This window comes from Procambarus clarkii, unplaced genomic scaffold, assembly GCF_040958095.1.
Source record: "Procambarus clarkii isolate CNS0578487 unplaced genomic scaffold, FALCON_Pclarkii_2.0 HiC_scaffold_108, whole genome shotgun sequence".
NCBI lineage: Eukaryota > Metazoa > Arthropoda > Malacostraca > Decapoda > Cambaridae > Procambarus > Procambarus clarkii.
This window is the reverse complement of record NW_027189141.1, coordinates 3659729-3684014: the sequence shown is the minus strand read 5'-3', so window position 1 is coordinate 3684014 and position 24286 is coordinate 3659729. Positions and strand designations below refer to the sequence as shown.

At 42.8% G+C, this 24286-nt stretch overlaps 1 long non-coding RNA gene across 1 annotated transcript; it reads right to left on the bottom strand.

The window, feature by feature from the left end:
• Positions 1-1849: 1849 nt before the first annotated feature.
• Positions 1850-6414, bottom strand: LOC123753723 (uncharacterized). Its single transcript, XR_011226285.1, has 2 exons — positions 6282-6414; positions 1850-2698 (listed from the first exon to the last, which is right to left on the bottom strand). It is a non-coding gene; the product is annotated as an uncharacterized lncRNA (long non-coding RNA).
• Between the last annotated feature and the right edge of the window lie 17872 nt (positions 6415-24286).

The following is a 24286-nucleotide window of genomic DNA, read 5'->3' as shown; positions in this document are numbered from 1 at the left end:
CGCTTGGACTGCGCAATTCCCTTAGCTCTAGGTCACTACTAAGTATAGTTATTAAAATATTCATATTTTCTTGTCCTATGTTCTTTGCAAATGAGAGGTTAAAAGTTTTAACAAATATTAAAAAAAAATAATTTCAGATTTGGAAATTTAGATAATGAGTTACACTTTTGGTTGATGTTCTCTTTGATTGTAAGACTCATGAAACAACAGTAAATAGGAGGCCTGATCGAGAACCGGGCCGCGGGGACGTTGAGCCACGAAATCATCACAAGGTATAGAGCAAAATGTCTTTAACGGAGGGTAGAAATAGCCTAAGTTACTCTATCCTTTTGAGATGTTTTTTTTGGTCTCAATAAACGAACTTGAACTTGAGCTTCAATGGTCTCTAACTTTATATTCTTTATATTAATAACGACAAAAAATGGATGCAATGGTGGAACGTTTTCCAATGTTTTTCCAATAAATAATTTCTTACTAAGGTTCTTAACTTTTTATGTATCTAGAGATGTAAAATCTTGGTAATTGTATGATTTTATAAACAAAATCCAATTTCCTTAAAATTATATTATGAAAAAAGTAATTGCCGTAAGCCGGATTCATCCCAGATTTATTTATTTATTTATTTATATACAAGAAGGTACATTGGGATTGTGAGGATACATAGCATAGTAATTACATTCTTGTAAAGCCACTAGTACGCGCAGCGTTTCGGGCAGGTCCTTTATCTAAGAAACTCTAAGATGAACCAAGAACGTCAGATGACGTACGATGACCAAACCACACATCACAAGATGGAGAAACGACGACGTTTCGGTCCGTTCTGGACCATTATCAAGTTACCCACAACTTGATAACGGTCCAGGACGGACCTAAATGTCGCCGTTTCTCTAACTTCAGGTGTGTGGTGTGGTCATCATATCATCAGTCACGTTATTGAAATTGAAATTTAAATAAGTTTATTGAGGTAAAATACACACAAAGGGATGAGGTAGCTCAAGCTATTCTCACCCCGTTCAGTACATGGTGTTAATACATACATGTACACACATCACTAACAATAAACATATTACCAAACATTCTGAGAGATAAACATATACATTTCCTCCTTCACAAGTAGTATGGTATCAGTCGTACACACAAATACTTTTATGACCTAGGTATACTGTATAGACAATTTGCAAGAGACATGCAGATAATTCAACAAAAAATTACAGTCTTAGTGCAAAATTCTTATATCTCTCAAGAATATCATCAACCTTGACACGTTATTGTGACTCATTGTCCTCATATAACAAAAGCTGGATTCATATGACGCAACCTATCTCCTAATGGCTCATGTTTGGTTAACTAGGTGTATGTGGTCAAGTTAGTTTTACTAGTTCTCTTATTACATAGTCACCCCTGCTTGGCGACTATTTTTGATAATTACTTACTAGTTTTCTGTAAACAAGGACTGAAGTCTTTACGAGCTACCTATGATGTGGTTTACTAATGTAAACTGTAGACTATATATACTTCGATAAATGGTATACAGCCCCTCTCGTGTATATATATTACTGTCAGCTTGCACTGGTGTTAGGCTTAAAGCCTATCATCCTCTGGAGGGTTATTAAGGCGACTACAACAGCCTACTGACCAAGCAGCCAGTATACTTTAGTCCCATACAGTGTCCAGGACTAAACTAAACTCTCACTGTATATACAACGAGAAACGGGACGCACTTCTCGGTGTATTCGTCCCCCTGATGCGATAATTTTTGTTATGAATTTTATATATACTTATTATTGTGAATTTGATTTTTTACTTCCGTGAGTGCATTTTGACCTGTTAAAGAACAAAAAACAATAAATAAGGAGACGGTTATAACTTTTATTTTTACATGTACAATAATGCAAAAATTATTAACGAATAGATGTTATTTTAAAAGATTTTGGCCCCCCAAAAATCCCAGCAAACAAGATCAACATGAGTAGAAAATTTGAGTGGCTTCAGGGTGGAGTGAAGCACTTCGTCACAGCTGGGCGGTGGATCCTTCTACTGAGCAGACATCTGCGCTTCCCACCACACCTGTCGTACACTCCATGTCACGTAGTAAATATTCAGAGTATATCTCTGGTGCTCTGTTAAGTCTGCCATGTTTTGGTCGCTAGATGAGTCGTGAAGCTGTGGTTAAAGATGGCCATCATGTAAGAGGTTGAAGGCACAACCTCTGGCTTGGAGACGTACCTGCCACATAACAGCAGCGTCCAGGGTCGTGGTACCCATGCCTGGGATATGGGTAGGTACAGTGGTATTGTACTCCACTGTAATAATGTCCAAGATAACGACAGAGGCGCTCCGCTCCAGGGATAGGGAAGCCTCGTGTTTCATCTGTAATTAGTACAGCAGCCTTAGGATGTAAGTTTAGTTGTTCAACAGCAGGTAACAGGAAGATAATCTCGTCATAAGGGTTGCTCTAGACGTCCCGCCCATTGCGTATTTTGTTGACGCGTCGGTGAGGGCTTCGGAACTTCCTGGTGTGGTGTCCGTAGCCTTTACGGACCCAGTCCAACCCACGTAGGGGATTGGACTGGGTACGGTAATCACCTGAACGTCTTGGTTCGAAATCTCCGAGAAAGTCGTCGTCCTCGTCGACATCGGCAGCAGCCCACGACATCGTCAACACCGTAAGAAACACCAAACTTGTTACGTGCCACATCTTCATCCAGAATAAAGAAAACGGGAAAATGAATTACATATCGTTCAAAGACTGTAAATATTCGCTTTATTATTAAAGATACAAGAATAATCACAAAAAACACGTGATCAGTTATGCGTAAGTATCAGAAGAGAAAAATGAAAAAAAATCTGAGCGCTTTCGCGATTTAACGATTTTAATTTCGCGTTTTCAAGGAGTGCAGTAGATAGAGGGTCCGTCTAATTACCAAAAACTACCACATACTACACACGCTTCAGAAAACTTCCTGGCAATACGTTAGTAATGAATAAATATGATATAATAAGTTAGGCTGACCTAACCTAACCTAACCTAACCTAACCTAACCTATCCTAACGTAACCTAACCTAACCTAACCTAACTTAACCAAACCTAACCTAACCTAACCGAAGCTTGGATCGTCGACTTGATTTGGCGTCACCAGCTTTTTATTTTCGTCTAATTTCTTTATAAAAAGATACTTTTTCGGATTAAAATTATGTTTTTTCATGTTGTATGTTCAGCACCAACATTGTAATGAGTAAATATATCATATTTATTCATTATAACGTATTGCCAGGAAGTTTTCTGAAGCGTGTGTAGCATGTGGTAGTTTTTGGTAATAAGACGGACCGTAGATGGGTAATACTTGGGTGTGGGCTTACATGACCCCTGTGACTTTGAGTATGATTTTAAAATGCAGTTTACCTGTTCCCATTATTCATTTTACATGTCACTTCCTTATGTTTTGTTTGTGTTTCTTAGTCTACTCAGGAGTTGGTGTTATACACATGCCCTTCTATAATCCCTCTCATGTTCTCCTTGAAAATGAGTTAAATCACGAAAGCGCTCGGATTATTTTCGTTTCATCTCCTATGTAGATACGCATTATCATAGACATCAAATTTTAAGGAAATTTTGATAACTTCTCTATTGATGATGAAGGCTTGTTTAACTAAGAGCAGTATATAATAGCTAGAAGCGGTCCAGATATACTTTATACATTTTGACAAGTTTTTGTTAATTAAATTTTTCACGTTTGAAAGTGAAAAAGTGATATGATCTACTTTAGCCACGTTGTTGTGACTCATCGCCTGCATTTTCAAGTTTGTTTTCAGTGTGAAGCACTTCGAAATATTATCTTACGATATGCGCGTTACCCCTCTGGTGATGCTTATAACCTGTGACTGGTTTGGTAGTGAAAGCCTCTCGTTATCCTGCCTCTCGGCACTGGAGGTACTGAGTTATATCAATCCTCCCTAAGACAGGTCTAGGAATATGATCAAGGTCTATCCACAAGACGTTTCGACAACATCCGTTTTCTGATGGTCAAAACCGTTCGGTTTGGATACATTAGCTTAGGCTATCGTAGGGACGGTTAGGTTTCGTTAACTTACGTAAATTTTACGTTAGGTTAGGCTAGGTTAGGTTTGACTTGTTTAGGCTTGGCTATATTAGGATGGGTTAAGGTAGGTTAGGTTGGATTAGTTTAGGTTGTGTTAGGCTAGGTTAGACTGGGTTAGGCTAAGTTGAGTTGAGTTAGGTTGAGTTAGGTTTGGTAAGTTCTCGTGTTTTAAAATCCGTGAGTGAACCGTGTTGTGTAGGCTGCGACTTGCGTTCGTCTGCAGCACCACCACCTGGTTCCTCACAGCCACGTCCAACACAACACAGCTGGCCACTTCTCGTGTGGTAATGACAACACTTATCACAAGTACAATCTTAAATTATTTTTAAATTGTTTAAACTGCATAAAATTGGTTATACAACTTATTCCCAATTGTGTGCAGACTGAACATCACCAGGCACTTTACCCCTTGTAGGGCAGATATCGAACCCACAACATAACAATAAAAGCTGTTTTAGCAAAGCCAGACTATTTCACTGAGCTTAACATTAAGCTAAAGCCATTCAAAGCAGGCATTTAAGTGCCAGTTTGTTCAACCTATTGTCAACCAGAGGTTATCATCCATAATACTTTATCTAAATGGCATTAAATACAATTTTCAGCTCGTGAACCTCTCGCCCTTCACCTCACTCTGCTGCCTTTCTCTGCTGCTCCTTCTGTAAACGACTTTATAATGGTTCAGGGCGGACCGTGACACCATTTCCATTATTTTCTGATGTGTGTCCGTCATACGTTTTGGGTAGAACCGTCTGACTTGGTTTAGACACAGCTGTCACACATGGTTTAGACAGAGCTGTCACACATGGTTTAGACAGAGCTGTCACACAGGGTTTAGAGAGAGCTGTCACACAGGGTTTAGACAGAGCTGTCACACAGGGTTTAGACAGAGCTGTCACACAGGGTTTAGACAGAGCTGTCACACAGGGTTTAGACAGAGCTGTCACACATGGTTTAGACAGAGCTGTCACACAGGGTTTAGACAGAGCTGTCACACATGGTTTAGACAGAGCTGTCACACAGGGTTTAGACAGAGCCGTCAGACAGGGTTTAGACAGAGCTGTCACACATGGTTTAGACAGAGCTGTCACACATGGTTTAGACAGAGCTGTCACACAGGGTTTAGACAGAGCTGTCACACATGGTTTAGACAGAGCTGTCACACAGGGTTTAGACAGAGCTGTCACACATGGTTTAGACAGAGCTGTCACACAGGGTTTAGACAGAGCTGTCACACATGGTTTGGTTGAGTCGTCCGGCATGGTTTAGTTAAGCCGTATAACATGGTTTCAGTAAGCAAGGGTCGCCGTGGCCGAGTAGGCTAAGCTATTTCTTCATTCGCTGAGTCATTGGGGATTTTTTGAATGATTACTAAAGTTATTATTTAATATCAGTCAAATTTTACTTAGGTAGTATCGAGGAATATTGGCTTATACTGGGTATAGGTCAGGCTGCTAATTTAGTTTGGATCAGAGTACACGAAATGCATTGTTACAAGAGTTGAACTGAACGCGTCTATCAATGTTTAATATGTCTACCAATGTCAATGTCTACCAATGAATTTTAGGTATGACTCTTGGTCACTAAGATGGGAGGGGGGGAGGGGGAGGGGCTACATAATTCCCCCGCCTTGGTGCCTTGTTTTGATAATCACTGACTACCGTGGGGGATAATACCAGTTTATGACTGCTCAGGTCATAAACCACAGCTCAAAGGTCACAACCACAGGGATAATAACCATTCGGTATGACTCAAGGGTTGACTACGCAGTTGACCAAATACAGCTGTAGGAGCGTATGATACCGGACGACATATAATAACCCACGTTCAAGCTATTGGTTACGATTGAGAAATCTGTTTAGTTAACATGTACGATATTGTGCGTATCTTCACGCGCATAACAAAGTGTTCCACTGCGCCGCTTCTCAGGAGAAAAGATCCAGGACAGGTGGGGGGGGGGGAGAAATAGCCTAAGCTACTCTATTCCTTTGAAATGTAGTTGTTCTTGTTTCAATAGACATACTTAACGAAACCTGAAACTGAGCGGCCCGAAACGCTTTGCGTAATAGTGGCTTTAGGCATTGTATGTATTAGCTCTATCTGTAAATTCATCAATATTTGTATCACCAATATTTGTAAATTCATCAATATTTGTATTTGTATCAATGTATGTATGTACTTTACCTGAATAAACATTTGAATTTTTTTGAATTTTTGAACTTGAACTTGATCCAAGACGCAGGCAACACCACACAAAGAATCCGGGGCTGCAGTTGGCGCCATACTGAACCTCCACCGCGACACGCAACCACACAATGTATCTGGATGCAGGAAGCAACCACTGTACCAATTCCTTATGACAACATAATCTATGCAAAAGCTGGTACTTGGGGGGGGGGGAGGGGACGTAGAGGATTGTTGTGGCTATATCTGAGTATGTGAGTGATATGCTGTATGACAATACAGACCCGAGTATATACACTTGTTCACCACACATGTTGATAATTATACACCAGTATACATACTTATACGTGAAGGGAGGTAAAACAAAAAATAGTGAGTGTGACTGGACCAGGTAGAGGAAGTGTGAGGAGGGTAGACATGAGTGGGTATAGAGGGAGGGGTGACGTGATTTTATTCACCTTGGGCATTAGGAGCCGCATGTGAAATGTTTTATTTATTTATTTATATTTTATTTATTTATATAAACAAGAGTTCTTACATTCTTGTACAGTCACTAGCACGCATAGCGTTTCGGACAGGACCTTAATCCTAATTTTCCCTGGAATACGACCCGCCAAATCGTTTAACAACCAGGTACCTATTCACAACCTGGATGAACAGAGGCTACAGTTAAGGATTGGGGCCCAGTAAATCCTCCCCGTTACATCCATAGGTAGTGTGGTAAACAGTTCATATGACTCAGGGCGTGGATCACCTAATTTTCCAGTGCTCAAGTGGATGCTCCGGGAAGGGCATGTTCCATTGGGTAGCGGTTAGTTGCCTTGGGATCCTTCCATTTTTAAGGCTGGCTCAGTAGCTCAGTTGTAGCTACTGAGTCAGTAGCTTATAGCTACACTATAAGCAGACCCACCTGGACACTATAAGCAGACCCACCTGGACACTATAAGCAGACCCACCTGGACACTAAGCAGACCCACCTGGACTCCACAGGTGCTGGAGGGGTGAACGGTGGCTTCTGAGGGCTGGTGTGGTGCTGAGGTCAGTGTCGTTCATGGTTATATACTGGCCTGGCACTCTACCCCGGTGGGGGAGGGCCGGGGTGTTGCATGGGGAGGGGGCGTACTGTCATTGGTGGGAGGGGCAAGACTTATCTCTCACTGTGGGAGCACCACAAGAAACACTTCAGCGAACACATATGGTTTGTAAATCAAGAAGATTCATTCTTCTCTGAACCTCCCTTACTTATCTCTCCCTCCCTTACTTATCTAGCTCTCACTCTCTTACTCATCTCTCTCTCGCAGTCTCATTTCTTCCTCATCTCCCCCCTCCTAGTCTCATCTCTCTAATGACAGGTTAAACCGGACTAGCTACGCTGGGATAAATCCAAGATCCAACAGCATCATATAAAGAGTACAAACATGAACTAGCAATAGGTCTGTTGTTTGACACAATGAAGTGTGTCAAATAAAACACTTGCATGGGGAGAGTAACAATCTCGGTTGTCTAACAGACAGTGTAAGTTCTGCTGCACTACCAAAGATACCTTACAAGCAGAACTTATTGCAGAAGGAGGAAAGAATCGAGGCAATTACAGAAGCACCATACTGTCCCCCGAGCTCAAAGCGGCAGCTAAAAGCCTTCGTGAGAACAAGGAGATAGTTGTCAGGAGAGGTGACAAGTCGCCAATATATGTCATTCTTAAAAAAGACGAATATCTGGCGAAAATGAACATCATACTCTCTGACCAAACTAAGATCCAAAGGGTAACGAAGGACACTACAGCCGAATTAAAAGCAAAGGTCAACAAACTGATCGAAACTGTGAACGCCAAGAAATCCGGACTCCACCTGCCAAAGATCATTGGGGAATATAAACCTGGATATGCGTATGGAAATGTCAAGACACACAAGCCTGGAAACCCACTTCGGCCAATCATTAGCCAGATACCCACACCCACGTACAGACTGGTGAAGCGACTCAACGGCCTGCTGACTCCTTATGTTCCTTGCGCCTTCAGCCTGAAGTCTCCAAAGGAATTTGTTGACTTACTGCGGGGCACACGGGCCAGAGGGATAAGAGCCTCGTTGGACGTAGAATCGCTGTTTACCAACGTACCTGTGGACGAGACAATCGGGATGATAGCCGACAGAGTGTATCGTGATCCAGTCTGTACTCCTCTTGACATACCAGAAAATATTCTGAGGAAACTACTCCAAGCTTGTACTAAAGAGGCACCCTTCTTGAGCCCGGATGGGCACATGTATAAGCAAGTAGATGGGGTCGCCATGGGTTCTCCCCTAGGTGTCCTGTTTGCAAACTTCTACATGGGTACCATCGAGCAAAAAGTCTTAGTCGACATTAACTTGAAACCGGCCATATACTGCAGGTATGTTGACGACATTTTTACACAGGTACCTGATGTCAGACATCTGCAGGAGCTGAAGGAGGCATTTGAGCAGAGTTCCGTGCTGCGTTTCACTTACGAGATGGAAAAGGATGGGAAGCTGCCCTTTCTAGATGTAACAGTCATGGAAAAGAGCGGAGGTTTCCACACTGCAGTCTACACTAAGGAAACGAACATAGGAATGTGCCTAAATGCCAACAGCGACTGCCCAGACAGGTACAAGAGGAGTGTTGTTAATGCATATGTCGACCGTGCTCTCAGCCACAGCTCAGAATGGAAGCAAGTCGACGAAGAACTCTGTAGGGTAAGGCAGGTCCTAGTCAACAACGGCTTCTCCAATGGTTTCGTGGAAGACATCATAAGAAGGAAAGTGAAACGCCATGCAACCTCTGAAGAGACAACTAACACAACACCTATACCCCCTATTAGACTATTTTACAGGAACTTCTTTTCCACAGCAAATAAAACGGAGGAAAGGGTCCTGAAAGATATTGTTAATAGAAACGTCATCCCTACAGACAAAAATCAGAAGATACAACTGACAATTTACTATAAAACCAGAAAAACGGCCAGCCTACTCATGAGAAACTCTCCAGACACAAAACAGAACGCTTTAAAAGAGACTAACGTCGTCTATGCCTTCAAATGCCCTCTTGGGGACTGTAAGCTCCAAAAAACCCAGTATATAGGCAAGACAACAACATCTCTTTCTAGGCGTTTACCGATGCATAAGCAACAGGGCTCCATTAAGGAACATATAATCTCTTCCCACAACCAAACCATCGCCAGAGAAATCTTAGTAAACAACACAGAAATCATCGATAGATACAGCGATAGCAGGCGGCTTGACGTTTGCGAGGCACTACACATCAAGAAGTCAACACCAGCAATCAACAGCCAATTAATGCACAACTATATTCTACCCACCTCAAGACTCCGCTCCAATATAGAAGCATCAAGAAATATGGACCAATAGGCTTTCTACAATCATTTTTATTCAATATCCATTGTTTCGTGTTCTGTCTTGTGTTGATGAAATTAATACCCTATTAATACCACCTCTTGTTCTGTCTTGTGTTGATGAAATTAATACCCTATTAATGCCACCTCACCCCATCCACCTCTCTCAAATGTAGATATAAAATCGGAGATGCGTAAGTTCTATTCAGTTGTGTATTTGTAAACTAGTCTTTGAAAATGTAATAAGTTTTACGAAACGCGCTCGTGTCGCGTCAGACTAGAAATAAAAATGAATTTTGGAGAATTGATTTTTGATTTACCTCCAACAGTGAAAAGAAATGTACGAAAGATTGAGAAAATTCGTGTTAGAATTATTAATCTTACTTTTTCGGTCATATTTAATAATATATGTCTACAGGAAAGACTGCTACCAAAATATACTAATATATATATATATATATATTTTCTCTAATTTATCTAATTTCTCTCTATAAATATATATATATATATATATATATATATATATATATATATATATATATATATATATATATATATATATATATATATATATATATATATATATATATGTCGTACCTAGTAGCCAGAACGCACTTCTCAGCCTACTATGCAAGGCCCGATTTGCCTAATAAGCCAAGTTTTCATGAATTAATTCTTTTTCAACAACCTAACCTACCTAACCTAACCTAACCTAACTTTTTCGGCTACCTAACCTAACCTAACCTATAAAGATAGGTTAGGTTAGGTTAGGTAGGGTTGGTTAGGTTCGGTCATATATCTACGTTAATTTTAACTCCAATGAAAAAAAATTGACCTCATACATAATGAAATGGGTAGCTTTATCATTTCATAAGAAAAAAAATAGAGAAAATATATTAATTCAGGAAAACTTGGCTTATTAGGCAAATCGGGCCTTGCATAGTAGGCTGAGAAGTGCGTTCTGGCTACTAGGTACGACATATATATATATATATATATATATATATATATATATATATATAAATATATATATATATATATATATATATATATATATATGACTGAAAACTCACACCCCAGAAGTGACTCGAACCCATACTGCCAGGAGCAACGCAACTGGTATCTACAGGACGCCTTAATCCGCTTGACCATCACGACCAGACATAAGGAAGTGATAGCCGAAGCTATTTGAACCACTTCCCCGCCGGCACTCGGATGGTTATCTTGGGCATAGCATTTTATCAAATCACGCAAAATATTCACACACTCTCCGTCACTATGTCATGGAGTGCGAAAAAATACGTGAATTTAGAAACAGATTTAAAACAAATTTACAGCAACTGTGCAAATATTTTATTCACAATGATCCACTAGGAGGAATTTTAGCCCAATATTCACAGTTTGCTAACTGTAGATAGTAAGTGTGGCAGTAACCATTCCACTACCGCCTATGGGGGTCCAATTCTGTCCACAGAGTGGATATGGGGTTCAATGCTGTCTACAGAGTGGGTATGGGGTCCAATGCTGTCTACAGAGTGGGTATGGGACCCAATGCTGTCTACAGAGTGGGTATGGGGTCCAATGCTGTCTACAGAGTGGGTATGGGGTTCAATGCTGTCTACAGAGTGGGTATGGGGTCCAATGCTGTCTACAGAGTGGGTATGGGGGTCAATGCTGTCTACAGAGTGGATATGGGGGTCCAATTCTGTTCACAGAGTGGGTATGGGGTTCAATGCTATCTACAGAGTGGGTATGGGGTCCAATGCTGTCTACAGAGTGGGTATGGGGTTCAATGCTGTCTACAGAGTGGATATGGGGGTCCAATTCTGTCCACAGAGTGGGTATGGGGTTCAATGCTGTCTACAGAGTGGGTATGGGGTACAATGCTGTCCACAGAGTGGGTATGGGGTACAATGCTGTCCACAGAGTGGGTATAGGGTTCAATGCTGTCTACAGAGTGGGTATGAGGTTCAATGCTATCCACAGTGTTGGTATGGGGTCCAATGCTATTCACAGAGTGGATATGGGGTCCAATGCTATCCACAGAATGGGTATGGGGTCCAATGCTATCCACATAGTGGGTATGGGGTCCAGTGCTGTTTACAGAGTGGGTATGGGGTCCAATGCTGTCTACAGAGTGGGTATGGGGTCCAATGCTATCCACAGAGTGGGTATGGGAGGGGGTCCAATAATATGCACAGGATGGGTATGGGGTCCAATACCGTCCACAAGATCAGTATGGGGTATACATAATTATTGAAGAACAAAACTTTCGTATATTATTCTAAACAAAACATAGTTACAATAGCAACACCGATACTCGCTGCTGAGCCTACTAATGTATGATGCTCATTTGCAGTTTTAAAATACATACATAGTGTATGTATTATGTTCATTTACAATTGCAAATACATGCATAGCGACATAAGATTTTTAAAATACTTTCGTGAGTAAAAAGTATTTTTTTTAATGGAAAATGATAACTGCTGAAACAACAGTCCTACGCTATTGAGTGTTTGTTATTGTTGGAAGACGACGTCTGTAATTTGGACTGGGTATGAACTGAAATCTGATTCGCTGGCGGTTGATATGGCAAGTTGCTATTGGCTGGTGGAATAATTTGAATTCTGGTGATTGGTGGACAAGTGTGTATACAGTCGGGAAGGGAAGCGGCTGGCTCTCAGTGTGCAGTCTCGCACTACAGGGGACGGACGCAGTCACGAGTGTGTCAAGGAAACGAGGTGTACAAATATACGTATAATTTTATAAAGAGTAATATGACTGACATCAACAAGTGATGCATATAGTGAAGCACAAATGCAATACATCAGACAATGGAGAGGTGTGGCGAGTGTTCGGGTGTACTGGGAAGACGTATTGTAGGCGTCAAGTGTTGCATCTGCAACATAAGATTTCACCTGGGCTGTGCAGAATTATCTCCAGGATGCACAAACAGGCAAGGAATTTACTTGGGGTGGTGATAGCCGGCACACCATGGGCAACAGGTTAGTTTAGTGCATTTTACAGTGTGAATGATCATACTCTAATGAGTATTGGAGTTTCCTCTCCATGTTAGATCCCGTCTTCGTGGAACTTGCTGCTAGAGTAAGTTCTTTAATGTTCAAGACTGACGGCTTTGGCCGTACTCTCTCTGGGATCGAGCGGGCCTTTAGAATAAGGATAATAAGCGCGTGCAGTCGTTGTGAGGATGAAACTTTCAAACTGCATGTAACGTAAAGTATATTTAATTAAAAACAAAAGTTTAACATGTACGAAGTTCATCAAATATCGGTTCATCCTGGGTTCACGATTTACAATGTATACTTTTTTGAGAAATTTGTAAAATAAAATTTCTATTGGTCATGGGGCCCGGGGAGGTTTTGCCAGGGGGGGGGGGGAATATTTTGCCTAGATTTCTTCAAAAGCCGTGAGCATGGACTATGTCTCAGAACGTATTACTAAAGCTTCTTCAAAAAGTATAAACCACTTACTGTTCCTGAAGGGGTCCGGATCACCTGGATAAAGATTAGATTGAGTTAACTGTACTAGAGCGGCAAGTATGAGGTACTTGGTAGCAAGTTATCAATAACGTCAGATGCAGTAAAGCGGTAAAGACCTAAGCAGTTAAGGTGGAGAAATTTCATTATTCAAGTAAACGGTAAGTTAGTAGTGTGTACATTGTTAGGGGGTGAGGTCCGGAGGGAGCCTGAATGAGAGAGATAGGACAAGATACCCTTTGGGTGAACGGGGAAGTGTGTATAGCTGAAGAATAGCCACGTCGGTTTTACGAAGGCGGATATGGCTTTCACCAATTGGCGAGTGGTAACACAAATGGGGTTTCGCGAGCGCTTCGGCCTGGGTTCGTATCCTGGCTGGCGAAGATTTACTGGCTGCCAATCCTTAACTGTAGCTTCTGTTTACCAAACCGTAAAATGGTTACCTGCTTGTTAAAAGATTTGGCGGGTCGTAATCCGGGGAATATTAGGATTAATGACCTGCCCGTAACGCTATGCGTGCTAGTGACTAAAATAATGTTAGGACTGTGTGTGTGTATGTATATATATATATATATATATATTCGCATATAGTCCTGGGGACCATAACACTCGTTATTAATTAATTAATTAATTAAAACAAGTGCCACAAGTACATGTGCCACACGACTGTTAACTCTTGAAGAGTATACTTCATTGATGCAGCAGGAAAGTGTTTAGGAGCCCTGAGTTGATCAACTTTGCCAAGAGGAACAGTGAAGTGGTTGTCAATAATGACAACAGGATCCTGAGTCAAGATACGCACCTGAGGTTCACCAGATGGAGACTTTATTCCTGTGCCAGGTGCATCATCAAGAATACAAAACTCTTCATCAGTACCAGAGCTATATTCCTCAAATGGATTATCCAGTTGTTCCTTCTGTGCTTCTTTAAGGGCATATTCAGTGTCTGTCAATTCAGTTTCACTAGCTGTGTATATATATATATATAATATATATATATATATATTATATATATATATATATTATATATATATATATATATATATATATATATATATATATATATATATAATTACAAAGTGGCAAAATTAGGTCACCATCCCTATAAAGAGGGGACGGTGAAGGCGGCTGCCTTCAGTTGGTTCTGGTTTGGCAGACTGCTGGAGTAGGTCTTGATACAACTTGGACTTTTTGCTTGGGTTGCTTGGTGGACCGAGTAGGTAGTTGCTAGCCGGCCGCCACAACTTGTAGGTCGATGTAGACGACGCTGGTTAGTCTTGCTGCCGTCTCCGTGTTTCTCGGTTATAGTGTGGGCTGTGGTTTTGTTGCTTGGGAAGTCTTGGTTGTAGGTTTCATATAAATCCATTGCTTCGTTACTGACTTCAAACCCAGAGGTCACGACCTCTCCGGAGGGTGCAGTCGCACCTCCACAGATCTCCAGTATCAGCTATTGATACTGGTAATGGCTCCAAAGGGCCACCACTTACGGGCTATTCATGTCCGTGCCATCTTTTGGGTGGCTTAATCTTCATCAATCACAGACTTCAATATTTATAATGATACATGACTAGCAGAGTCCAAGCTTGGCGGGTGTCCTGTATGCTCTGTTTACCTAAGTGGCGTATGAAACGCAGCCCATACAAACGGATGGTGCCATTTGCTATGAACATGACATAGGCTATCACATGTCATTGGCAAGGCTGGGTGACTTGGGTTGTGGAGTAAGAATCTGAGAGGTCTGCAGTTCACGCATGTATCCCTTGTTTAAATGATTCTGCGTCGACGTTTATGGTAATACTTCCTTCCGGATGGGATGTCGTCTTATCCCTCGTGGGTATATCTTGGTTATCATGATTTCAGGGCTTAGCGACCCCGCGGCCTAGTCCTCGGCCAGGCCTCTTTTTTGTTACACACGCCAAGGAAGCAGCAATAGCAGCTCTCTCTCGGGTACCTATTTACTGCTAGGTAACAGGGGCTTCAGGGTGAAAAGCTTTTTGCCCATTTGTCTCCGCCTCCACTGGGGATCGAACCCAGAACCTCAGGACTACTAACCTGAAGCGCTGTCCACTCCCCCTGACAGGCAAATGTGATCCATAGGGTACGCGAGATCTTCATTCTAGGGTTTGTTGACTAGGTAGGCGGTAACGAAGTTGTCTTCCAAAGTTGTAGTTTCATTATCTGTAGTTTCCATTGTCCAGAGTGATCTGGGGCCGGTGTTGACCTTCCTGGGTCACGTCCTGGCGCTGGTTGACCTGCAGGTCTCACGATCGGTGGGGGGGGGGGGAGAGGTGCAGGTGCTTGCCGGTATTGGAGTCGTTTCTCTAGGCTTGACGGGGTCTATAGATGGGGTGCTGGCCATTGGTGTAGTAGTATCTGGTGAGCATGGCCTCGGATATTGAAGGCCGGAGAATTTTCTACAATATTTAGTACTGCTTTCTGATACAGTATTCTGGCCGGGGAAGATTTACTAAGTGTCAAACCTTGCCTGTAGCCTCTGTTTACCCAACAGTAAAATGGGTACCTGTTTGTTGAAAGATTTGGCAGTCGTATTCCGTGGAACATAGAATTAAGGACTTGCCCGAAATGCAATGCGTGCTAGTGTCTGTACATGAATGTAAGAACTTATGGTTGAAGGCTGAAGAGAAACAATCTTTGTCCACATGGTTTTTTTTTCTCTACTAACAACAAAAAAACTATCAGGTACATGAATTACTGTTTACAAGATCATAAACAAGAGCAGCTGCTCCAAACATGCTACCTCCAACATCTATAGTACTCAATCCCAAAATTCCTCCCCCTTTTAATTAGACTTAACCTGTAGGGGTAGAGTTTATCGGGCGGTCGTATGACTCTTCCTGATTTTCTCGAGTCCCTACCTGTTAATTCTGGGAAACATTCTTCTGAATTACTACCTATAGGGTTAACTGTATCTCCATTACACTCTGTTGCCCCTTGCTGTGCCTCCGTCTCTTGCTGGTGCTGCTACCCCTTCATTATTAGGATGGGTATCACTAGTTGCCCCCACCTGAAGGGTCTTGCCAAGAAAATTCCCACTTTTTCCATGATCCTTACCACATAGGCTAGAATTGTGAATCCACTTCATAAAAATCTTGGGCAATTTTTTCCATTATAACCTACTTTTGCCGACACTAGACTCTGTTCTCCACCTGTATCCTGATTTAACTCTCTTCAAACCAAGGGACCCCAGAGCTACTACTCGAGCCGAATCCCACGCCACGGGTCTTACCGTTTTGACCGACTAAGATTCTACAGCTGTTATGACGTGGAGTTAGGCTCCTAGCACACTAGAATCTCCTTACGCTGCCACCACCAGACCATTAACTCTGGGGAGCAATAACAGAGGTCTGGATCGATTATGCTCTCAATAAACCTTGGGGCTTGATCCCCAGTTAGTTGGAATAGGAGGGATGAATGGATGAATCTGTTAAGTGTGGAAATATTATCAAAGGGATACTGAATTCTTAATCGGCGTTAGGCTCTGCGGCCCAACGAAACTCGGCCTCGTGGGAGCCACGTGTCCAGGACAATAAATAAAAAACAAAATGGAAATTAGTAAAAAGGCAATTTACTGATTTATTCAAAAACTAAAACAAAATCTAATTCAAAGCACTCCCTGGCTGAACACTCCGTCTTAAGGCATGAGATGAATTAATTGCCTATACCAAACTTACAGCAACTCTACCTCTTATAGCTGACCAGCTGGTGTCGTGCTGGTTTCGGGACGAGGTGGAGTGGTCACCTTCCCGAGCCGTTGCCTTCTCCACACTGCTCTTCCCTTGCTCTGCTCTACACAGTCGCCCAGATGGGTATCCCTACACCTGGCATACTAAGTTTACTCGTAGGGTTTAAGTTGACCAACTAATCTGTTGTACTGAACGACCCAGCTGGTTGGATTCTTTTACTGAAGGTAATTACACAGGCACCTTGGGGAAGAGCTATTTCCGATTACAAAATGGCTATTTGACCTTTGAGAAATACCAAAAATATGGAGCTTTGACCCTTGTGACCTAAGGTCGCCCAAATGGTTCCGCGGCTGAGACTAGTGACGCCACTGATGGTGACTTACTCATTATCCTGACAATTTAGGATACTCTTGATACTTTAAACAGAAATACTATTGAATATGTATGAATACAATTGAATGAAGACTAATTTCTCTAAATTACTGAATTTTGTAAAATAATTCATTATACGTTACTATGAGACAAAGGCGCCAGCCATTTTGTATTTCAACCGCCAATTCCCAGGGGATGCCCCGTTTCCCAGAGTCAGGTCACTACAACGTGACTCCAACTTCCCAAACTCCCATGTCTGAGAGAGAACATACTGGATAATTCCTACAACAACCTAGTTTGTTACTCTAGACAATGTTGACACTGCAGCACCAGTGTCTAGTTCCAAGGGAACTAACTTCCCATTAATTACAAAATTTACCACTTGTGACTTCGCTGAACATGCCTTTTCTTTCGCCGAATATAGTCTGCTTTCCTCACCTGCAGCTTCTTCAGACAGTTTACCTTCCTCTACTGCCTTGAGCACAGTACCACTACCTCTTCTTCCTGTATTCCCTGGTCGTTCCCCTCCCAGGCCTTGCTGTTCCTGTTCAGATATTCCCTACACTGTGTCCCTCCTTGGTACAAAAGTTGCATATATATAGGCACTAAACTTGCACTTGCTACTACTGTGATTGTATCCACAGTGTTTACATCTGGTCTGGCCCTGTACGACCATAATTTCCTGAGTAAAAGTCTTGCTTCCAAAAGCACTTTCCAGGTTCAATATCATCTCGAACTGTCCATGAAGTCATAGATTGTAGATCAAAGTTTTCTGCCACCAGGTTAGGGAAATGTATATCTTCCACTACTGAACTGGTCCATAACCCGGTCGTCAAACTATGCTCCGAAGTTGTAGTGGTTAGCAAAAGCCTTCAATTCTGCATATAAATCCTGTATGGATTCCTGCTACATTTTCCTCCTCTTCAGGAAATACATCAAACTTCTGTGATATGAAGGTTTCGCTACATAATGACGTTTAAGCAGGGCAATCAGGTCTATATAGGTCTTCGTGTGGAGTAGCTCGGGTGCACACAAATTTCCGAGAACACTATACACTTCCGAACCCAGTGAAACTAAGAGTACCGCTTTCTTGTTGTCGTCCTCCTTAATCTCCCGGTACTGAAAGTTTGCTCCCAGCAGGCTGAGCCACAGGTCCAATGAGATCTTGGTGTGTTAAACGGCTCTTTTAAAATGAGCGGCGTATCCATGGCCACGGTGGTAGCACAATTCTACTGTTGCATGCGAAGCATCCACCCGTCCACAGGACGTGCCCTGCTCTCTTGATCCTCGCACCTCGTCTCGTACCCAGGCTCCCTGCCTGAGGTGTTTAATCCTCGTTGCAACTCTTATGGTTGAAGGCTGAAGAGAAACAATCTTCGTCCACATGGTATTATTCTCGACCAACAACAAAACAATTATCAGGTACATGAATTACTATTTAAAAGATCATAAATAAAAGTATCTGCTCCAAACATGCTACCTCCAACATCTGTAGTACTCAATCCCAACAGAACTCGTATATAAATAATACCAAAAAAATATCTGCCAGTTTTTCTTAATGTATGAGGGACAGCAACAGTGCTATCGAAGGCGGGTGATGTTGGCGACGACCGGGTCTGATTCGCTGGCCTGGTTGGGCGGTGTCGTCTGGATCTGCGATTGACTGTTGCCGCGGGTGGTGTTCGTCCAGAAGTTGCGTGGAGCGCGGCCCCTTGTTGGGAGGTCGGGGAAGGCTACTGCCTGGATGTTGAATGTCTTCGGTTTTGGAGTGGCGGTGGTTTGTCTGGCTTCATTCTGTGTTTCAGCTTTCCTAGCTGTGCAGTCCCAGAAACGGCGGTGTGGGCTTCATCTCATAGTAGGCAGCGCTGGTAGGTAGCTTTGCAACTCCTGTAACGTTTTTCCATAGAGATGCTGCAAATCTGCTCACGGCTGATGCAGTTCTGGGCAAAGTGGGTGCATTGATAACGCCTGAAGCACTGTCGTAGGCGGATATGCTGCCTTCAGGTGCAGCAGTTCCTGGGAGAGGAAATTGTGCACAAGGGAGGAGAGGGAAACGCGAAACATGTAATACGATGGTGTTCAGTGATAGCAAAGATTACCACTTGAGGTGGTAGATGCTTGACATGGGAATGAGATATTGGTCGTAGGATTGTGGCAAAAATAAAAATAAACTGCAGAATAAGTGAATCGGGTAGTACGCACCCCCCCCCCCTTTCCCTCCCTCGTCAATTACCACGAGCAGGAGGCATAGTGGGAGTAATGTTGGCTAATAAATGAGATTTGCATTTTTGGCTCCCTGGTTATAAAGAAAGGTTTAACTTAGGAAGTTTAGATTCAGGAAGGCTTAGTCCGGTGTGCTCTATTTTGTAGTACACATTTGTTGCCAACCTTTATTCTGGACTACTGTCGTGGGAAGGACACTATTTTACAGTATTTGAGGCAGTTAGCCGATATTTTTATGTATACAAAGTGACAATGCTGACAGCTTCAGGATGCTATCTCTGGGGATTGCTAGAACCGTGTCCAGCAACCAATTTGTCTCCTTGCCACTTCGTGGATGGGAGGGAAAGGGGAGGGGGGGGGATTAATCTAGCTCCAGAAGTCTTCCCCACAGACTGGCAAGCAAGAGCCCCCTTGTTAAAAAATTATCACGTCTTATTAAAAAATAAGACGTGATAAAATAAATGCGGCTTGCATGTTAGTGAAGATAAGAACCAAAATAAAGGTGCAGGCAAGCAAAATTCATTAGTCTGCACTAAGTTGACTAATTGTTGATAGTTTAATGAATTGTATCGGTATAAACGGTAAACGCCTTATGTACTTTATCCAATCAAAAACTTCAATATTTTGTTCCTCTGATAACCCTTCTGCCTGCCTAGCCGCACATTGTAATCAAAGTACCACAACTATTTTTTTCCCAGAATAGTTTTCCCACAGCAGGAAATGACTAGTGATTTATTGATTTATTTAAAATTTATTAATTTATATAGTTTATTTTTTACGATAATTTTAGATACCTTTATTCCCACAAATAGTTTCCTGCACCAGGGGGGGGGGGTTATTATTGTAATAGTCCATCAGTCGGAACTATCGAGTGGTAGACAATTTGCTACAATACTGGTTACTTCAAACATAAATTGATGGGTTATTTAAGGACTGCAGAACACTCATACATCACTCCACCCCCATTGCGCTTAAGGTACTCTGTGGCTAGATAGCTACCAAGTAGCTCGGTTTGTCGTGCCTGCACAGTCGTTCAATCTGTGTACTAGACGTGATCATTTCATTCCCTTTATATACTGCACATGCACAACCTGCTACCAGTGCCTAATTGCACAGAACCATTAGTAAAAGCATAGGATTCAGTTGGTTTGAGATTTTGAGAGAGTCATAGCTTCTAGTGTTATGCATCCGGTTTGTTAATTATAACATCCTTGTGCGGACATCCTTGGCGAGATGCGTGTACTGGTAACACTTCAGACATTGTTGTCGAAGCGTTCCATCTTAATTCGGTAGGGTGGGATCTTGTCGCCGAAGAGGTAGTCCTTGAATGGCGGCTTGGTTGGTTGCGGCTAATGAGGCGAACTTTAAGTTAAGTTTTACGTTCGCCGAGGAGAGCCCCAGAATATACCCTAGTTTTAATTTTCTACGCTGGTGTAGATGTCGGCTATTAATTGACTTTTCAGTGATCGACTCTTCCCGTTGATGAAGACGGTTCTTGTGGTCTGGAATTGGTGGGCGTGGAGGTTCTTTTAGGTCAATCTGACGTAGAGGTCATGAATTGCTAAGGTCCTTCTTGCTGTCAAATTAGAATATAAAATCTACTCCTTCCTGGCCGATGTCAAGGCGAGTAACGCCTGCCGCGTCCTCGAGGATCTTCAGGAGGTCGGTCATGTTGAATGCCTGGTTATTAAGGCATTGTTGTTAAGGCACTGCGTTGTCGACTATCGCAGTGTTTCAGTCGGTTATGTGAAAGTGAAATTCGTAGTAGGAAGAAAAGTCTTGTTCCTTTGTGCTTATGTGAAGGTAAAATTTAGTGGACGTGTTTGGTTCCTGTTTCTGTACAGTTGTTAATCATGTAAAATTGGCCTCACAATTAGTATCAATGTCAAGGGAGTTAAAAAACACTGTCTAAATGACAACACCAATATACTGTGTGATGGGGAATAAAACAATGTACAAAAACCGTCCAGAAATATCTGAACACAATGGGTGAAATAATTCTAAGCACTGACCAATAACTCTATAATATAAAAGTAGATGGCATACATAATGAATAACGATCTAACCAGTGTGGTTACCGTTTTGTTCATTGTGGTTGTGTAAACACTTATCAGTGCAACGCGTCTGACCATCTCAGTCTACCCGCATCTACTCTGGCTTTCCCGCGTCTGGAGGAGTGGCGTCAGTTACCAAATTATCAAATGTTAAGTCTGACAAACTGGGAACGATCACTCTAAACATAACTATAATGTACACTTAACTATAATGTACACTTAGCATAATACAGTAATAATGAATACAATAAAAGAATTGGTTACAGGGTCGGTCAATGATGCAAAGTTGGTCATAATACGCTCACCACTGCTGGCGACGCTGACTGACCTCTCAATCTTGATAAACCCACAAGATGTATAAATGAATACTATCAATGGAGATGCCACTCCAGACCGACAACCAGAGTGCAACTCCCTAGTCTCATGACTGATGGATGCCTACTACTATAGATACTGACACGACAGCATGATAAAAATACCAAAACAAAATGCTCATTATCATAATAGTATGCAATTTCATACTACAAATAAAACTGAGGGATGAAAATGTAATTATTTCATTTAATTCTTAGTAAGAATAGGGTAATTGATTCGTAACATCTTTTAATTGTCTATGATTTCAACGCTGTCACACTCCTTTAAATGTTATTATGCTAGACTCTCAAACACACCCTCATAGATCCTCTTTGCATTTTTAAGCACCCTGGCAAACACTGTCATGTACTGGGGATTTATTTGACTTTCATTTTTCTACTTAATAACATCCTCCATGGTAACTGCTAGTCGACCTGTCTTTCCCCACCAGTATGGAATTGATAGAAAGTTGGCAGATAGATGTTAAGTGTGAGGTTCTGAGGCTAGGTAATAAAGCAGCCGTCCTCTAAAGACCCAAAGTCCATTCCATGCACCTGCCAAACCCTGTAGCCATTGACCCCAGGCCAATGGCTACAGCACGTTCAGTTCCCTGACGAATCGGTGTCTTGTCCGGCAAACCTCTCGGCTAGTCTAACAAGACGAGGGATAATGTCTGCGCGTGATGCAAGGGGGGGGGGTGCTTGCTTGAGCAAGAAATTCCAGAGTTTGCGAGAGGATGGGGGAGGAAGGAGGACGAGACGGTGACATTCTTGGAAGAGGATTTGGTATGGAGAGAAGAGGCTTGAATTTCGGTGGCCTTTCCACCACGGATTAGACTTTTTTCGGTGTAGGCTTACTGCTAGAGTTCTTAAGCGGCAGGAGACTAGTGGTGAGGCGGTGGTGGTGGTGTTCTGGTACAGTTGAGGTGTTCTGTCTAGCGTTCAGACGTCGTCTTCCCTATTGAGGAGTACTTTGGCCTGGCCCATCTTCAAGCGTCAGGGAAGGTTCGTTTGATTCGTCCACATTCAAGCTTTGGTAACGGTTCCTTCTGGGTCTTCTCTTTTGTGGACATATGGTGGTGCCACCCAGTCATAGTTTGGGTCGTCTACAGTCCCGGACTGAGATTAGTCACCACCAAAAATCATCCTTCTCGTGTCATTCTGTAAAAAATAAAGCAAACCATCCGAGAACAACTCTTCCCTCTCAGCTCGCCTATGCGTCCCTGAGTGCGCGCACACATTCAGCAAGGGAATCACAGAACCATAAACGACACATGCGCCAAAATCACATTACCACAGTCATCCATTTCTGAGCTCGCTATCCCCATACTCGCCCTCTTCGCCAACAATATCATCGTGCCACCCTTTGATAACACAGGAGGGTTCAGCAACACCTCGAAATAATCCAACACCACCTCCAGTCGGTCCATACACTAACATTATGCTCCTGAATAAATATAACATCCAACTTGTGATAGCGGGCCACCAACACAAGCTGACGTTGCTTCAAATGGCAATTCAACCCATTAACGTTCAATGTCGCACATTTCATCCACACATCCATTGAGAAAAATAAACATAAGACGACATTCACACAACACTACCACTACATCCCAGGGTAGCATCGCACTCAACAGAAGAGCCCTCAACCCCATTCCCAAAACTACTGGAGTGGGAGCCACTTCGGCAAGCTTACCCAGAGAACTCTTCTGGAGCCTTACCCACCAAATCTCCCCCTACCGACTCTTCCTGGACTCCTTTCACAATATCCCACCAATCCACATTCTGTGTATCACCAGGTGGTGAACCACTCCCGCGAATTTTAGGGACTCCATCACAGACACGCCCCCACCAGAAGGCGGAATATCCGAGTCGGACGGAACCATAGGATCACACTGCACAGCCGTCAAGGAAAGGTGGGGGGGGGGTGCCAGCCTCTCCTTGCATCTAGGATATTCTGAAGAGCCCCCAAATTTCTGCCGCTTCATACTGTGCTGCCCAGTGCCAACAGGCAATCTGCCTCACGTCGTTCAGAACCGCGACTAGGAGCATGTACATCCTCCATAAGCACTTCTGCCACCACCTCGTTGCTCGAGCAGCAGACAGAGCTGCATCAACACCATCACGGATCACTTGCTGCGGGTTCCGATGCACACCAATCGACTCAGCATTGGAGCACCCATCCACCGATGAAATGCCCACCACTGCATCTACCACCTCACCAGAGCTGGTAGTCACCGCAGCACACTCGCCTTTGGAGCCTGTCTGCACGGGCACGCACGGGCTTGTAGGGAGATCAACATCCCCACCAGACCGTCCGGGAGACGCCACAGCAGTACGGACGTCATCCCCACCAGGAGATACCACTGAAGCAGCACTTGAGGACCCAGATTGGCGCCATCCACCACTGCATCCGTTCCCAAACAAGGGGCACTGCTC